This window comes from Furipterus horrens, unplaced genomic scaffold (assembly GCF_987537825.1).
Source record: "Furipterus horrens unplaced genomic scaffold, mFurHor1.1.pri manual_scaffold_13, whole genome shotgun sequence".
Taxonomy (NCBI): Eukaryota; Metazoa; Chordata; class Mammalia; order Chiroptera; family Furipteridae; genus Furipterus; species Furipterus horrens.
The window spans coordinates 19,431,941-19,449,566 of NW_028327183.1; the positions used below are offsets into that span (position 1 = coordinate 19,431,941).

Genomic DNA, 17,626 nt, shown 5'->3' on the forward strand with positions numbered 1-17,626 from the left:
TCCCAATATTTGAACTAAGTACTCCAGATCCTGCACCTGCCAAAAATGAATCTTCTGTCCCTCCAGATGCAGGAGCTGACAAACTCAAAGAAAAAGAACCTCAGACCCAAGGAGGGAGCACAAGCCTGAGTTTAGCTTTGAGTTTAGGCCAATCCACAGATAGTTTAGATACCTATCCGGTTTATCCATAAGCAGGGGGAAATAAATCCAGAAGTTCATGGTCAAAGAGAAGTAAAAACTGAGAAGAGACCAAACTCTAATCGGTTGATCGACAGGCATCCACAGTTGAGTATCTCCCAGACATGCTTCATTCAAACTTCCCTAAAGGTCTGCTACCCAAATTCTCAATCCGGTTTTTGGTTAAACTAGGCCTTGCTAAGTCTTTCAACTTTCATACAGGTTTAGGCAAACAGGGCTTCACTCCAGGAGCGAACTCTCTTATGCTTTGGGACATTGTCATCAGGACCAGAGCTGAAGATGAAGGAGACTTAGACACAAATTCTTGGCCTGCTCCTGTGGGGAACCGCTCCTTGTGGTTTAGGGAATTGTAGCCCCGGCCGTCAGCCTGATTTACCCCCCCCCACCCCCGCCCAGTTTGTCTTTAAGTCTCAGCAAAAGGCTGCGCAGGAGACATAACTGAAAGCCACTCAGAGGGTTTCCGTGGGAATTGGATTTAAAGAATGCTTATTATGCTTTAGAACTTGCTCTGCTTTTCTTGTCTCTTAGTTAAGTATAAACCATCTCTAGCAAGGAATGTATGAAACCTTGCACCTAGTGCCAGTGTGGCGTCAAGATGTTTAACAGACCCTGACACAGATTGGTCACTGTGCCCTGTGTACTGGTACTTGTAATCTGTTATTGTCAACTGTAATCCAAGTGCCTAAAAGCTATTGATGATTCATAAATTTTGACCTTGTATCTCCCATGCATACCCTTCTCAGTAAAAAGCATGAGGGAATGGAGAACTCGCACTTCCTCCACTAGAGGGAACAGCCGCCTCCCTTATCCCCCAGACAAAATACAGTGTCCTGGATAGATTTGTCCCACCATGGTCACGAAGCCTCTGCTGGACAGAGCAGTTTCCAGCCGAGCCTAGGGTGTTGGAGGCAACTCCGTCATGCTCCAAATAAAGCTTTTTCTGGAAAGAGAAGTGCAGTTATAATGGGAAGAGGAGGTCGGCGAGATGACACGGCTCGAGCGTCTGTTGGCTTTGAATATGAAGACTGTCGAGGTCAGAGGTTTATGTGCTCAGGGCCTGACAAAGTAGTGAAAGTACTAGGAAGTGGACCAAAGGAATCAGCTGTAAAAGCCCTGAATGGTGATATGCCCTTATACATGCTGTCATTGTCTCAGGGCGGAGGGTAAAACCACGTTATGCTCAACTTACGGGGCTTTTTGTTGTGGTCCCTCATGCTCCTTTGCAGATCATACTAATGCCTCAGGTAGGAAATTGGTCCTTTCTGTCTTCAGCAACAAAAATACTGTTGCTAGTGTTTGGGTTATTTTTTTTTTCTTAATTTTATTTATTGATTTTAGAGGAGGAGGAACACTGATTTGTTGTTCCACTTGTTGGTGTATTAATTGATTGTTTGCTTCTCGTGTGTCCTGACCGGAGGTCAAGCCCGCAGCCTTGGCGTGTTGGGACAACACTGACTGAGCCACCTGGCCGGGGCCTGATGCTTGTTTTGATTATTTTTAAAAAGTACAGGATAATAGCAAAGTAATTAATTAAGCAGGCCTTAATTTTAAATACTTTTTATACCTAATATTCTTTTTCTCGAAAAATAAATTGTGTGTTAATCAGTTCATGCCATCAATTCACATCAGTTGGTTGAGGCAGAACTTGAAGTTAAAATTTGTAGAAAAGCAGGATAATATTTGAGCCTCATTAATGACGTATTAGATATGATTAAAATTATGAGTGTACCCATTACCTACAATCCTATTGTTTAGGCGTTTACCTTTCAGGTGTTTCTTATTGAAAAATGAAAAAAATTATTATATTATCTGTTTTTCAGGTACAACCAGGCCCACCACCACATCCAGTATTCTACCCAGGAAAACAAGAAATCACTCTCCCACCAGAAGGCCTCTGGGTTTTGAGATTTCCTTATGCATACGTGACAGAGAGAGGACCGTGTTTGCCCCTGAAGGAAAACGTGCACATAATGAGTTACAAGGGATTCTTAAAGCAGTAGCACAGTAAGTGTGTTCCAGCCAGTTCATTTCTAGACTTGAGCTGGTTTTTGTTTTCGGTGTATGTGGAGTTATTGATTTGGTATGTGTATACAGCGTTTTCTTGAACCCACAGTGGGTTTTGGTTACAGAAGCTCAGTATTCGGACAATAATTGTTCTACTGTTTCATGATATCATTGATAGTTATTGTCGATGAGGCTACAACTTTCTAATAAACATTGGTCATTCCAGAAAAGGACTTAAAATATATGGTTGGTACCTGTTTTCTCTTGTGCCTGTTTCACCGTCCATAATAAAACATGTTTCTATCAAAACTAAATGTTGCATAATCGTGTTGAGTCAGAACTTTGTTACTGCTAAAATTATGTTTCAACTGGGATTTTCCTTAAGATGCTGCTCCTGAAACTATCTTGAAACAAGCCCTGTTGTTTGGTTTACAGTTTTGTTACCTGAGTTAGATGCGTCTTCTTTTTTATTTTTTATTTTTTACCATTTTATTCTTGGACTGCTGAAATACCTTATTTTAAATGAGTGCTATCTGAGTTAAATCTTTTCAATCCAAAATATTACACACTTTGTTCTTTAAAAATTCCAATACTGTGAAACAACTTTTAAGTGATACAGATCTTATTAATCTAGGATAACTTTCACGAGCATCAACCTGGTAACACTGATATATCACCGATTAGATAAATGTGCAAAATGAGTTAACATACCAAAGTTTTAGTGTAATTGTTTATATTTTCCTAAACACATTGATTCTGAAATGCTGGGCAAATAAAATTGGAGATTTTAGTCTTAATATATATGAAATATAACATTCGCATAATATGTCTTACTAATAGTTTAAAGCAGTTATGTAAGTTTTGATTAATAAGTGCAAATTAGCTCTGGCTGGTGTGGCTCAGTGGACTGAGTGCCAGCCTGTGAACCAAAGGGTGGTCAGTTTGATTCGCAGTCAGGGCACATGCCTGGGTTGCAGGCCAGGTGCACAGTTGGGGGTGCATGAGAGGCAACCACACAGTGATGTTTCTCTCTCTTTCTTCCCTCTCTTCCCCTCTCCCTAAAAATCAATCAATCAATTAATAAATAAATATTTTTTTAAAAAGTGCAAATTGGCAGTTATAAAAATAGTCATGGTGTTATAAAGTACAGTATAGGGAATATAGTTGGGGGGGGGTCCCCCTCCTCTGTTCTTGTCTCACTCTCAAGAATTCAGGCGAGAGACAACGTGTGTAGTGGATAGCAAGTTCATTTATGAAATACACTTGAGCACAGAACTGCAAGCGGGCACCCAGCTAGTCTGAGTGTACTGCCTGTCGGGGTTTTAGGGGTTTTCTGCTCGTAGCCAGTTTCTAGGTTTCCCCTCCTCGTCCCATCTTCAGACCTTGGGATTAATATACAGTTTAAAAGCCTTTTCCAGATAGTGGGAACGATACAGAAAGAATTTCAAGGGCTCCCCTCCTGCGCTCTCATGTTTTTTTCCTTGAGATTTTCGGAACACCTGGCAATCTTACTGGACCAGACTCGGGACTGCGGAGTTAGTGGGTGAGACATGTCTCCCTCCCACTCCCTGCCTTGATTGGCTATCCTGCCTAACAGATCCCTAGAAAATAATTGATTTGATTAATTGCATCATTTTTGCATTCGTGGTATGTGATATGTAATAAATTTTATTTATGTTTTAAAATTAACTGACCTCATCTGGGGCTCTTCAAGTTCCTCCTCTCTGGTGGTTTGGGGATCACCTACCAATAGCACAACTCCCTGGGGGCATGGTTCAAAATATGCAGATTCTGTTCTGCCAGCCCCAGACTGTGAGTTAATTGTGTGATCTGGCTGCGAAATTTTCATTTGTAAAGGTAGTAAGTAATTCCTTCATCTGCTAAAGATTAAGAAAAGTTCCAAAGTATATATCATTTTCAGTTAACTTTCTTTTAAGTTCCTCAGTCGTTTATTATTATTTCAAAGCAATTTTAATTATGCTATTAGAGTTGTCCCAATTTTTTCCCTTTGCCTCCCTCCACCTGGTACACCCCTTCTCTCAAGCAATCACCCTCCTTAGTGCATGTCCATAGGTCATGCACTTATGTTCTTCGGCTTCTCCATTTCTTTTAATATTCTTAACATCCCACTGTCTATTTTGTATCTACCAATTATGCTTCTTAATCGCTGCACCTTTTCCCCCATTCTCCCTCTTCCCCCTCCCTGCTGATAACCCTCCATATGAACCACGTATCTATGATTCTATTCATGTTTTGGTTGTTTGCTTAGTTTGTTTTTGTTTTTCTCTTTTTAGATTCAGTTGTTGATAGTTGTGAGTTTGTTGTCATTTTACCGTTCATAGTTTTGATCTTTTTCTTAAATAAGTCCCTTTAACATTTTATATAATAAGGGCTTGGTGATGATGAACTCCTTTAACTTTACCTTGTCTGGGAAGCACTTTATCTGCTCTTCATTCTAAATGGTAGCTTTGCTGGATAGAGGAATCTTGGTTGTAGGCCCTTGCTTTTCATCACTTTGAATACTTCTTGCCAGTCCCTTCTTGCCTGCAAAGTTTCTTTTGAGAAATCAGCTGATAGTCTTATGGGAACTCCTTTGCAGGGAACTCTCATCTTCTCTTTTGCTGCTTTTAAGATCCTCTCTTTACCTTTCACCTTTGGCATTTTAATTATGATGTGTCTTGGTGTGGTCCTCCTTGGGTCCAACTTGTTTGGGACTCTCTATTGGCTGTTTATTTCTCCCTTACATTCCAAATCGTTGATTTGAACCCTGGTTTCCTTCCCTTCACTGTAGATTTTTCTTTATTTCACTTAGTGTAGCCTTCATTTCTTTCCTTATTTATTTGCCATGCTCAATGAATTCTCTGAGCATCCTTATCACCAGTGTTTTGAATTCTGCTTCCGATAGGTTGGCTATCTTTTTTTCTTTTGTTCTTTGCCTGGAGTTTTGCTCTGTTCTTTCATTTGGGCCATATTTCTTTGTTTACTCAATTTGGCAGCCTCCCTGTGTTTTTTTCTGTGTATTAGGTAGAGCTGCTTTAATGCCCTGTCTTGGAGTACCTGTTACGTTGTGAAGGGCAGAGCGTTAGGTGGTCACCAGGGTGGGGCAACCTGTTCCACTGCTTTGTGGTGTTGTATGTTGGGGAGGGGTTTGAGATGGAACAATGCTACTTGCTCAGCACTTGTCCTGTTTCCAGTCACTTCACTCACTTTCCATATATGACTGGTGCCCCTCTAGCTGATGCCCTGGTGGTGGTTCCCTGAGCAGGTGGGTCTGAGTACTTTCTAGGACTGTGGCGGCCCTCTGAACAGACAGAGGTGGGTGGTTTCTTCTCCCGCACACCCCCAAATCCACTGGTTTCCACAGCCAGAAGCTATGAGGCTTTATTTTCCCAGCGCTGGGAACCTGGGCTTCAGGGTCTGGCCTGGGGCTGGGATCACTCCCCAGGTGTCCCTCCCAGCTTCTACCCACCACATGTGAGTGTGGGACCACCCGTTCCACCAGCCGCCACCACTGCCTTGCTGCTGCCTTGCCACTGCCACACCGTGTCCTCTCACCCCAACTCCCCATTTCTGCCGCTCCTACCCAGCTGGATGAGTATTTACTCTTTAAATTCTTAGTTGTTAGACTTCCATACAGTTTGATTTTCTGGCAGTTCTGGTTGTTCTTTGTTTTGAGGTTAGTTGTGATCCTTCTTATGGTTGTGCAAGGAGGTGAAGCGTGTCTACCTATGCCTCCATCTTGGCCGGACGTGAGAGCTAACTTTTTATTATCAAGAGATGAGAGAAGATTTCTCATACGCACTAATCACTGGAGTTCAAAACCATTCCTGAGGGGTAGTTGGAGTCTATTAGTTTCCTCAAACTGCTGTAACAAAATACCATAAACTTGGCTTAAACAACAGAAATTTATTCTCTCACAGTTTGGGTGTATAGAAGTCCAAAATTGAAATGTTACGGTCCAATGTTTGTGTCCCTCTCCCTCAAATTCATATGTTGAAACCTGACCACCCAACGCAATAGTATTATTTCTTTTGGCAAGTAATTAGGGTTAGATGAGATCATGAGTGTGAAGCTAACATTCACTTCCCTTTGAAGGCCTAGCAAATAATATTTAGGACTGTTAGCTGTGCATATACTGAGATTACAATTTGTGGTTGGGTTTACTTTAAAAGGCACACATGGCATCTTATTTTTCTTAACGACATTCAGTCTACCTTGTATATACCTTGTCCTATCTTTATATGAAATTAAGGGTTCTACATCCTTATGTTAATTTATGTCCCCTACATTTTTAGCAAAATGTTTTGCGTGTAGCAGTAGCAGGTGCTCATCAAAGACTGGTTGGATAAATGATTGTTAGTAGGTGATAACTTGTAACAGATGAAGTTTTGACCATTCTTCTGTGAGTGCCACAATTCTAAATATTTTGGATTTGGGAAACTAAAACTTTATCTAATTAGATTTTATAGGCAATTTGACCTGTGAATGTTTTGAGTAGCAGACTTAGTATGCTTTGAGTTGCTATTTCATGTTGCTTGCCAGGCATTTTTGTTCATTGGATGTGGTGTTAACTTGTTGGATGTCTACATGAGAGTGAGTTGTCTAGGCTAAACAGCATTTCATTAGTTTTTCATTTTTGTTTTTTTGTAACGTGTACTTCCAGACAATAGACTGGGAAGAAGGCTGTCAGGTAAATGTGTGTATGTGTGTACACTTTGTAAGTAAAATATTCTAGGGCTGGTTTAAGATACTCCAAAAGCACATAAACAAATGTGATTGGTGGATTGGATTCCTGCGTAGTGTCAAGGCTAAAAGACTAATATACTTTCTTGGTACTTTATATTTATTCTGTAGACTAGAATGATGGTTTAAGTACTAACATAGTAAATTCCTAGTATAAGAAATAACTCATTCCTCTAGTCATCTATGGAGTACTTTGCAGCTAATATAGCTGTTGATGGTGCAGAGACATTGGCTGATGTTACTAGCTTAATTTTCTAAAATTATAGATTTAAAAAGGCTTATTAACTGGAGATGAAGTGTTTTCCTTTTTTGGAGAAAAACTTAAATGTGTATGTAAAGTACTCCGATGACATTACTGTATGTATGGCTGCCAACTTGTTAATACAAAATCAAAATCATCTTGCTTTGCATAAGCTAGAGGTACTTGGCTGACTAAGGCTTTTATTTATTTTTCTTGTTAAAATTCAAAGTTATTTCAGCCTATAGGTTTTATGACATACGTTGCCAGTACCTTGAGAAGGCTGGTCTAGAAACCTATTTAGAATAGGTATTTAGTAAAGTACTGACAGCACCTTGATATCAAGCATTCGCTAATTAAAGAAAAATTAACTCATAGTTGAAATAGAATAGTTGTTGCATTTCACTTGTGTGAGCCTGCTGAGAATACTTCTGTGGAATTTTGAATTTGGAACCTCTGATGGCTACAGAAACAAAAGCTCTGGTGTTGTCCTGGGCTTGAAGAAGCCTGTCTTCCTTTGAATTATGTGAGGAAGGGATTCCATACTGACGCTAAATTTTCAGAAACCTAATTCTAGCAAGAGAGTCATCGCTGCATGAGGCCAATCCTGGAATCAGTTTGATTTAGAAACCAGTACTGTGTGCTAGACACTGGGAATAAGATGCAGCCTCTTCTCTCTTGGAGTTTATGGGCCAGAGGTTGTGCCAGACAGTAATTTATAAAATAGAATATAAAAAGGGCTGTGAGGGAAGCAAATTGGGTGCTAGTTACAGTGTCTGAAGAAAACGGTTTAATGTGCCAGCTCTCACACCTGAGAGTCTTCTCCACGTGTGCGCACAGGGCAGACCTCTGAAAGGGCCGTCATTGCTTTTCTAGATTAATGGCTGTGCTGAGCCACGTGGGAGGGGCACTGTTTCCCAACCATTGTAAAGGATTGTTTCCTGGGTTTCAGACCCTATTTCCCAGAGTGAATTGCTCACTCTCAGACCCCATCTGCAGAAACTTTGGAGTCATCCCTGCCTCAGTGGTAGCCCCCACCTAACAGAGTGGCCAGTGAAGAATCAGACATGGATTCTGAGAATTCCCAGCAAATGACAACATTTTAGAACTATAAAGTGTGTCCCCCTCCCGGCCTCCCACACTCGTGTTTAGTTTGTAGGTCAGCTACTTCTCTGAGAGCCGTGTGGCCAAAGGGAGGACGAATGTCACTCAGATTTCAGCTTTAAGGAGTTCAGGTTGCAGGAGCCTGACCAGCACTTGGGAATGTCCTGGATTGCCAGGCCCTGCAGCTCCCTTGGGAAGCTCTGCAGCAGGCACCCCTGCCCCCGCAACTTCCCACCTTCTTTAACACCCACATCCCACCGCCCCTGGGCTGCTGGAGTCCGGGGCCACCCAGGTGTGCAGCCCAGTTCTGCCTCACTGAGGGGGGAGAGGAGGCCCGTCAGGAGGGAGCTGTCCCCTCTGCAGGGAAAAGGACCCCTTGGTCCCCGGGGATTCTGGGAGAAAGTCTCGCTATCCTGCAGTACTCTCACCCGAGACTAATACAGTTGCCTAAATAAGGGTTGGAACCTGAGGTGGATGAGGGGTGCTTTGTTGCTAAGGGCCACGTGCATGACAGGGCTGCCAGCTGTGACATAGCTGCCAGCTGTGACACGGCTGCCAATTGTGACACTGCGGCCAGTTGTAGGCTCCCACTCACTGCGTGTGCCCGCACCTCAGTTGTCTGGGTCTCATCGCTGTGCTTCATTTCCCTGTTTTGTATAGCGTTCCCCGACAGCCCCATATCACTCACTGTGCCCCGGCTCCGCCGGGTCGCTCACTGTGCCCCCAACCCCCCATCCCGGGTCGCTTGCTGTGCCCCGGCTCCCCTGGGCCGCTAGTTGTGTAGCCCGGACCTCTGCCAGCATGTCCGGGCTGCACCTCTGGGCCCCGTGGGTCATTTTCCCATGGCAGCTGTTGTGGCTGCTGGTCCAGGCAGCTCCAATTCCTGATAGGAAGTTGGATCTGGACCCTGTCATGCCCAACTCTGTGTACCCTGAGGAAATGCGACCATCTCCAACCCTGCAGATCCCAGCGCAGGAACCAGAAGCCCCTGAGACGGGAGAGCCTCCTCAAGCGACGACGGAGCAAGAGAGCTCAGCTCTGCTCCAATGGCCTCTTGACCCACGGGATGGTGCCAAACCTTCCACAGGCCTGCAGAAGTCTCCAGTTCAGCCTCCGAAGTCTAATAAACATGTGAAGGTGACAGTCTCACCTACGGGCTCAGATGAAGCTGAGAATCCAGTGTTGACAGCTGTGATACCACCACAGCCCCCTAAAGAAATGAAATTATTGGCAATTGTGAAGGCGATCTCAGCTTATCTAGCAAAATCTGCAGAGGTGGTTGAACCAGCAAGCAAGGAGGAGACCCCTCCAAAGCCCATTGAAATGCTGAAACCATCTTCATCCCAGTATATTTGGGAGGTTGATGCTACAGCCTCGCAGCAGACTGCAGCTCTTCCGAAACACCCTGAGGAGACACTGCCACATCCGGAGACTCTTCGGCCTCAGCGTCCACCCCGGCCTGAAGTAACAGGTCAACACTTGGACCTGGAGCTCACCGTAACACCAGCCGCTACTGTGGAGGCTGAGCGTCCGACACCCCTGCAGCAGGCCACGGCTCCTCTGAAACACCCTGAGGCGACGCTACCACATCCGGAGACTGTTCGGCCCCAGCTCACGGTAAAGCCAGAAGCCACTGCAAAGGCTGAACGTCCAACACCTCTCCGGCAGGCCACGGCTCCTGCGAAACACCCTGAGGCAACACTTTCACAGCCAGAGACTGTTCAGCCTCAGCAGCTAACCTGGTCTGAGCTAACAGATCACTCTTCGGACCAGCAGTCTCCCAGAGCTCACCACCCAGTGTCGTCTGCGGCCGGGCCTCCAATGCCCGAACAGAATGCCATCACACACGTGTGTGAGCTCTGTACCTGCAGGAACAAGACGCTCTGTTGTTCTGGTCTCAGCCCAACGCAGAAGCTCCACAGAGTGCCCGTGCCGGACCCCAACTCGTACAACGACGCCTTCACCGTCCTGTAAGAAGTGCCTTTCTTCCTTTGTTCTCCGCAACCTGCCTGACCTGCCAGCCTTCTCCTCCTGGTCTTCCTGGGCCTTCCTCAGCTCCTCAGACCCACACTGACTGACTTTCTGTTTTTATATTTTGTCTGTCATCTATTCCTTATCTTCCTTCTCCTTCTACTATTGTTCCCTCCTACGTATTTTTCCTTACTGATTTTTCTTTACCCCATCACTTTATTCCTTAACCTCTACTCTCCTCCCACTTTTGTGCCACCTTCTTTACAGCTTCGTGGCCCTCTCTGCATCTCATTGGTGGTGATACAACAAAGTGGTTAAAAGAAGGGATTCTAGAGCCAGAGTGCCCGGGTTTGAATGCAGTTATGCCATATGTTAGTTTTTGGACTCAATTTCGTCATCTGCAAAGTAAAGGAGTAAAGGTTATGATAGTTACCATTTCATAGGATTGTTGTGATATTTAAATGAGTTCATATGTGTAAAGTACTTATATCAGTGCCTAACATATATGCAGTTATACCCATAACTCATATTTGCCACCTGGCTTTCTAAATATATCACCCATTTTGTGTCCAACCAGGGCTAAGTACTGTGGGAGCCTCAGAGGTATGACATTGTTTATGAAACATGACAATGACAGGTGGGAAGAAAGGGAATGTGACTAAAAAGGGAGATGATATATAATTGAGTACTGAAAAAGATACAGACCAAAGGTGCTATAATTCAGCAGAGTCTGTAGTCACTGGGCTATGGAAGTCGGAAGGCTGCATGGCTAAGCTCTAACTTTAACTGGAACCTGAAGGTGCCTGTGGTTTATTACATAGAGGAAACATAGTGAGTACAGTCTTGGCAACGGCATGGCGGCAGGAATGATCAGGACTCATTAGGCTAGTCTGGGCTGTCAAGAATTGGTTTAGGAAGCGGTGAAAAATATGATTATGAAAAACTTTGGCTCTCGGAGTTTGGAAGTTGCACTGAGACTGGGGAGAGCCCCTGAATGTTTTCAAGTGAGAGAGACAGGATTAATTTTGATTCCATATGTAGAGCGATCTCAAGAGGAAAGCTTGATTCAGGGAGACCAATAGAATACTTGAGCAAAATCTAGCAGGAAAGCGAGAAGAGTGATTGTGATAGGAGGAGAAAGAACACCCTGGGAACAGTGTAAAGGAAAAGCTGACAGGCTGTAGTAACTGGCTGGAGTGGGGCAATGGGGTGTACAGGAAAGATAAAAATCAAATACGACTCTGTAAAGTTTCTGTCCTGGGTGATGAGGAGGACCACAGTGGTGCACGAGGTGGACAAAGAGCAGCTGGAGAGGAGAACCAGTTTGAAGGAGATGAGCTCAGACTGGGCATTTTTTTATTGGGGAGCCAAAAGCAACCAGAAGTGTTCTGGTTGGGTGGAAGTGTCCACTGTGCAGAGGGACAGACAGGGACCTGTTGGACTTCTCTCACCTTCCTGGGAAAGGCGCATATAAACTGGACAGGTAAGTTGTCGCTGAGGGACGAGGACAGAGCTAAAGGTGAAGATTCAAAGTCACCCATGGAGTTAGTGGTTGAGACTGAACCTCGGGAATTTCACAGCTTCTCTTAAACACTTGTAATTCATGGGTGCAGCCCCCCTGCGTTGCTGGTGTTGGTGTTAATGTCACAGAAACACACAGGATAAATGTGAAAATCCCACGCAGCGCTTTCCACCACTCCTGTTACCATTTTGGCGTGTGGTCTAGTCTTCCAACCTCTCTCTTTTTTTCTTCTCTGTTCTTTTGTTTTGCAATTTTCCCCCAAAGAGGTAGTAGCTTACTCCTTGCTCAGTGATTTGTGCTTTTCCCTGTCACATATGTCTGTGAGATCTTTCCATATCAGTCCTTCTCATTTCTAATTGCCCTTATCCTTCTAACACCTGGAAAGATTCCCACAGAGGGCACCGACCCAAAGTTTTGCTGTGGCCTGGCACAAGGTTTCTTTATGTTAATTTGCTGATAATGATAATTTTTGCCATTTTTCAGTTGAATTATTTTTGCATTGGTTTGTACAAGAAGTCATTTTAGACACAAGTGGTTTTGGAGAAAACGCATTCAAAGTAATTAACTGGCATTACCTAACCAAGATAAGAAGTTCAGGTTCTGAGGAGATGCCTCATGGTTTGTGCCAGGGGCCCTACATTACGTCTTTATTAATTTGTGCAGACTGGGAAGGCTGACAGCTGTGGGAATTAGAAAGCTGGTATTTTCTGCATTTGATTAATCCCTGTCAGGTTGCCATGATTGTTTTACTTACTCTGTTCATTCTTTTGCTGCTTATTTAAAGATATTAACTGTGTTTCTTTGCAGAAATTTAAAAGGCAACTATATTTCTCACCTTGATAAGGATTCATGGACGTCCTTCCATACAACTGAGAAACTGTGAGTATATTCTCTCCAAAAATGAATACAGACAAACCAACAAACAAACCTGACTGCGTTGTAAGATCCTTCTTGGTCCTGAATTTTGAGATCAGTAGCTCTGAGAAAAGATATTCACCTCTGTATCCCAAATCAACCTCTATTGATTCCAATTCTGTGTTTATTTTAAAAATTAAATTGGCAGGCCCTCTTTAAAATGAGTCAATTTAACCTTATTTTTCACTATAACAAGTAATACATGATTATATTCTCAGTATATAAAAATGAAGTACAGGTACAGTGAAAACTTCGCTTCTGCCCTCGTCCCCCACCCTGAAGGTGAGGCTGTTCTGAGCTGTTGACTATACACCCTGGCAGACCTTTCCCAGGCGTTTGCCTACATACTGATAGCACAATAGGCATGTTGTGTGGTTTTCTTTTTATTGTTACATAAATGGTAACAACTTGGTCCTTCCACCTCTTGCTGTGTCTTAGACTTGTTTCCTTGATGGTTAACCAACTCATTTAAACTTCTGCATAATATTCTATAGTATGGGTGTGTTACAGTTTAAAAATCCCCCTATTGATGGGTGTTTAGGTTATGTCATTTTCCTGTTGCATGTATTGTGCTGAAACGAACATTCTTATACATGCATTTTGTGAATATGGACAGGTTTTCTGCAGAATAGATATTTAGAAAAGGAATTGTTGGGCTGAAGAGTATACTGATATAACATTTTAACTGCCCTCAAAGACGTTGTGCCAACGTATGCTCCAGTCAGTAGGCCACGACAGCATGCATTTCCAGCACTGATAGTCTCCATTTTTTGGCTGATGCAATGAGTGAATAAAAGGGGTCCCATCTGAATTTGAATTTTTCTGGTTACTTGTAAATTTAACTGGAGAGTATTATGCTTAGTGAAATAAGCCAGGTGGTGAAAGAAAAATACTATATTATCTCACTTCATACTGGAATCTAATGACCAAACAAACAAATGAGCAAAGTAGAACCAGAGACATGGAAACAGGGAACAGGCTGACAGTGATCAGAGGAGAGGGAAGAGGGGGAAAAGAGGGGAAAAAGGGGGAGGGTCTAGTCAAGATACTAGTGTAAATGACCCATGGACATGGACACCAGGGAGGGGACTGACTGTGGGAGAGGGCTGGGGGTGGGCAGGCCAGGGGAGAGCAGTGGGGGGAAAATGGGGACAATTGTAATAGAACAACAATTGTAAGAAATCTTTAAATATTGAACAGTTATATTTCTTCTCTGACTTTGCCCTGTCCTTTATTGCCTATTTTCCTTTTATCTTTTTAAAATCAATTTGTAGAAAAGTCAGTTTAGGTACACAAGTAGTTTGGAAAAAATATTTACATTCAAAGTAATTAACTGGCATTTTTCATGACAGTTTGTGTGTCGTATTATTAGTTCAACTTGAATAGATGTCATAAATGACCTCTGAGTTAATAATAAGAGACAAAATAGCCACAGTAATCTAAAAATAGGGTTTATGAGCACCCTCTAAGATATCTCATTGGTACAGAAAAATGCTAGAACCAGGCAGGTGTTCTTTTTTTAATTTATGAATTTCTTTGAAACTATATATAGTGTATATTTTCCATGATAGGATCTGACTTGGAAATTTTATTTTCCAAACTTGTAAGAAAAATGAAAGTCATTTAGCACAAGAAATAAATAAGATTAGTTTTCTTTAAGAAGTAGAGAGAAAGGGGTAGTCTGAAAGATGGTGTAGGAAAAAATTTTTGGATGGTCTAACTATATACCTATGGAATTTTGAGCCATGAGAAATATACATTACACATTTTTTAAGTTGAAAATTAAACATTAATATTTTTCATAACATGTATTTGGGATCTTATACACAACAACATGAATCTGGTAAATGTTGAAGATTTCTAAGTCAACTTGAGAGTTCTACCTTATGAGGGAGAGGTCTCTAACTTAGGGTCAACAGACCCCCGAGAGCAGGATTTCTTCACCTTTTTGTTTTTTTCCATTAGTCTCTTTGGTGATCGGCAGAAGCCTCTGTTCTTGGGGACTATGTTTTTAAATGAAATAGAAAAACAATAAAAAATAAATTTTAAAAAATATATAAGAAAATAAAGGAAAACTTACTAAAAGAAGTTTTCAAATATTTTTTAATTGACATAGTAATAAATCTGCTTCTCTTAACATACTAAGAAACGAGCTATAGTGGTAGATCTAATAACTGTTATAACTTCTAAGTAGTGACGCAAATGACATCTGCAACAAATACGTGATTTGAAAATATGCATACAGTTTTAAGTGATGATTTGGGGAGGTATAATTTTTTCCAAAGTTTTATATTTATGAAAAGGTTTACTATAAACATTGTTGGACATTGTGGGTTTTTTTTTTTTTTTCTTTTTCTTTTTGGACCATTTCTATGGAAATATGAAAGTGTTACCTAAGGGAGGTGAGAAAACAATGAATCAGAGCATCAGCCCTGACCATTCCCCCTGCGTACACATTCTGACCATCACTGCTGTGCCTTACAATGTGGTGAATTTCAAGTTGAGGCCAGGGTCTTTGATGTCTTCTTAGGACTCCAAGACTTGTTTGTGGGAATTAAAGTCTTTGCGTTTTTATTTTCATGTTCTTTAAAAAAAAAAATGTAACTATATTCTGTGTCATCTGAACTACCTTATAACTGAGACCCGTCCCTGATTTCAGTGGTTGAGTTTCTGGGCCGTAATATTTTTCCGTATGCGATGAGTAAAGAATTAAGCTTTGGGGTAGAATCATGCAACGAGATGCGGTTAATAAAAATATGTGGCCAACAGGCATTGAGGGAAAGCAGAGTGTTTCAAATGCTGAACTTGATGGAAATAGTTTCACAAGGCAACACAGCACGTTCTCCAATCCCCAAGGCTCCTGAAGGGGGCACCACCTAATGTTATGTGCATGGAGGGGGGAATCTCCTGCAAGAGACACTAACATTGATGTTTTGCAGAGCTGCTTCCGTGCTGACTCTCCACCACTCCCTCGCTCCGTTCTTGGAGACACTGGCTCTGTGCCTTTCTGCTCCTCACATGTAGGAAATGAGTGAAACTCCCCTCACTGCCCACCCCTACCCCAAGCATGTCCTTCGTCATTACTGAGAGACGAGATAAAGCAAAGGCCTTAACATTCCTTGGGCAGACCAGGTGTCAGACCTGTCTGTGGATCATTCCCGTTCCCATCCTTTTTCATTATGGAGAATTCATTGGCCAGATCGCTCAGTTTCCTAATTTATTCAACTGTCATTTCTGCTGCTCATATACTGAGCATTATTTTTATGAATGACAACACTTCATTTGCATAAGGCTGAGTTCATTCTTTTCAGTGGATGTGCTAGCTGCTTACAGCTCTCTGAAGATATTAATGATGCTATCCTGAAGTCCTCTTGTGCTTCCTCCGTGAACTCTGTATCATTGGCTATAAACTCTTATGTTTGTTTCTGTTTTCTGTCCAGGTTTCTCCATATATATTTCTGTGTAGTAAATAATTGTAGTTATTTTGCATTTTGATCCAGAAATAACCTTTTTATTTTTCAGAATCCTCAGTGACAATAACTTAAAAGAATTGCCTAGAGATTCGTTTGAAGGTCTTTCATTCCTCAAGTATTTGTAAGTTAATCGTATTTATTTATAATTTTTTAGTTATATTATCTATAAAATACATAAGGGGTTCAAATTAGATAATCTCTATAATTTCTCTCACCAATAAAATGCTACAAATTCTGTAAGTGTGGATAGGGCTTCCAGCCTATCTTGAGCATTTATTATCTTCAATGCATTTTCAATTTTTTAATCATAGAGACAAGACATAGGTAGGAAATTGTCTCCAGTTATAGAGGAAAAGTGGTAATAATGTCTGAGTAGTGATACACACCCATATGAACCTGGTCATATAAGTGTTCATATATCATCTGCCTGTATTTACATTTAATTTAGGGCCCGTGGATCAAATAGAGCCTATGGTATGTTTCCATACAGCCCATAAGTTAAAAATACTTCTAACACTTTTAAAGAGCTGTAAACAAAAAAAGAAAAGAAAGAAACAAACAAGAATATGCAAGACAGACTGACTGTGGCCTGCAAAGCCTAAAATATTTACTGTCTGCCTTTACAGAAAAGGTTTTAAAATGTTAATTTAGTAAAATGAGAGGAACTGAGGTTAACCTGAAATTGTCTTCTAAAGGACAAGAAACTATAGAACACTTACATTAATTTGAATGCCATTAACCCAGAATTTTTCAATAATTTAATCTAAATTAGATTAACATTTACATATCAAATGTTTAACTAAGCAGATGAATTATGTAAACAGTATTGTTATGAACATGTTAAGTTACCAAGAGAGCAGACTTGGTGTTCAGGATTTCCGTGTTTAAAATGATGGTTAAGTGGTATACTTAGAAATGTCTACACTAAATAAGCATATCAGAAATGCCCCTACCTTCACTAATTACAAAATAAAGATCTCTCCAGCCTTCTTGCCAAGGAAGAAATGCTTGCCTAGTGATTCCACTTACTTAGAGATAAGGAGATGTTCTTTGCTAGAAGAACTCAATTCGTATCCTTTGTCCATGGCATTCAGAGATGTGTATGTCATTATTTTTTTAAAGCTAATTAATGATGCTCTTTAGCAAATAGATTATTTTTGCAAATGTAGAAGGCTTAAGGAAAGTGGGTAGAAAGAGCCTCATGAGACACTAGAAATAGCCCTTTGAATTATGAAATTTTTCAAACCTCAGGGCAACAAATGAGGTAACTAACTGCTCAATAGATTAGGTCATTCATCCCTTCTGCTGTGAAATACTTTGTAAGCTAATTATTCCATGCTAGCCTAAGTATTCCCATTCATTAAAAAAGGCCAATCAACAAACAAGCCAAAAAAGAATATGCCAAGCGCTGCAACTAGTATTGTAGGCACAGATATGGGTAAGACATGGCTTCTACCC

General features: G+C 41.6%; 1 protein-coding gene and 1 long non-coding RNA gene across 2 annotated transcripts in view; one reads left to right on the top strand and one right to left on the bottom strand.

Annotated features, from left to right (window-relative positions):
- The first annotated feature begins 2,020 nt into the window (after positions 1-2,020).
- Positions 2,021-17,626, top strand: part of LOC149994196 (leucine-rich repeat-containing protein 37B-like) — a 46,144-nt gene continuing 30,538 nt past the window's right edge. The window contains exons 1-3 of the mRNA XM_090261100.1: positions 2,021-2,202; positions 12,588-12,659; positions 16,218-16,289. The gene's annotated coding sequence lies outside the window, so the exon portion shown is untranslated. The remainder of the gene's footprint in view (positions 2,203-12,587; positions 12,660-16,217; positions 16,290-17,626) is intronic.
- Positions 14,436-17,626, bottom strand: part of LOC149994197 (uncharacterized) — a 42,116-nt gene continuing 38,925 nt past the window's right edge. The window contains exon 7 of the long non-coding RNA XR_016507859.1: positions 14,436-14,698. This is a non-coding gene — a long non-coding RNA (uncharacterized LOC149994197). The remainder of the gene's footprint in view (positions 14,699-17,626) is intronic.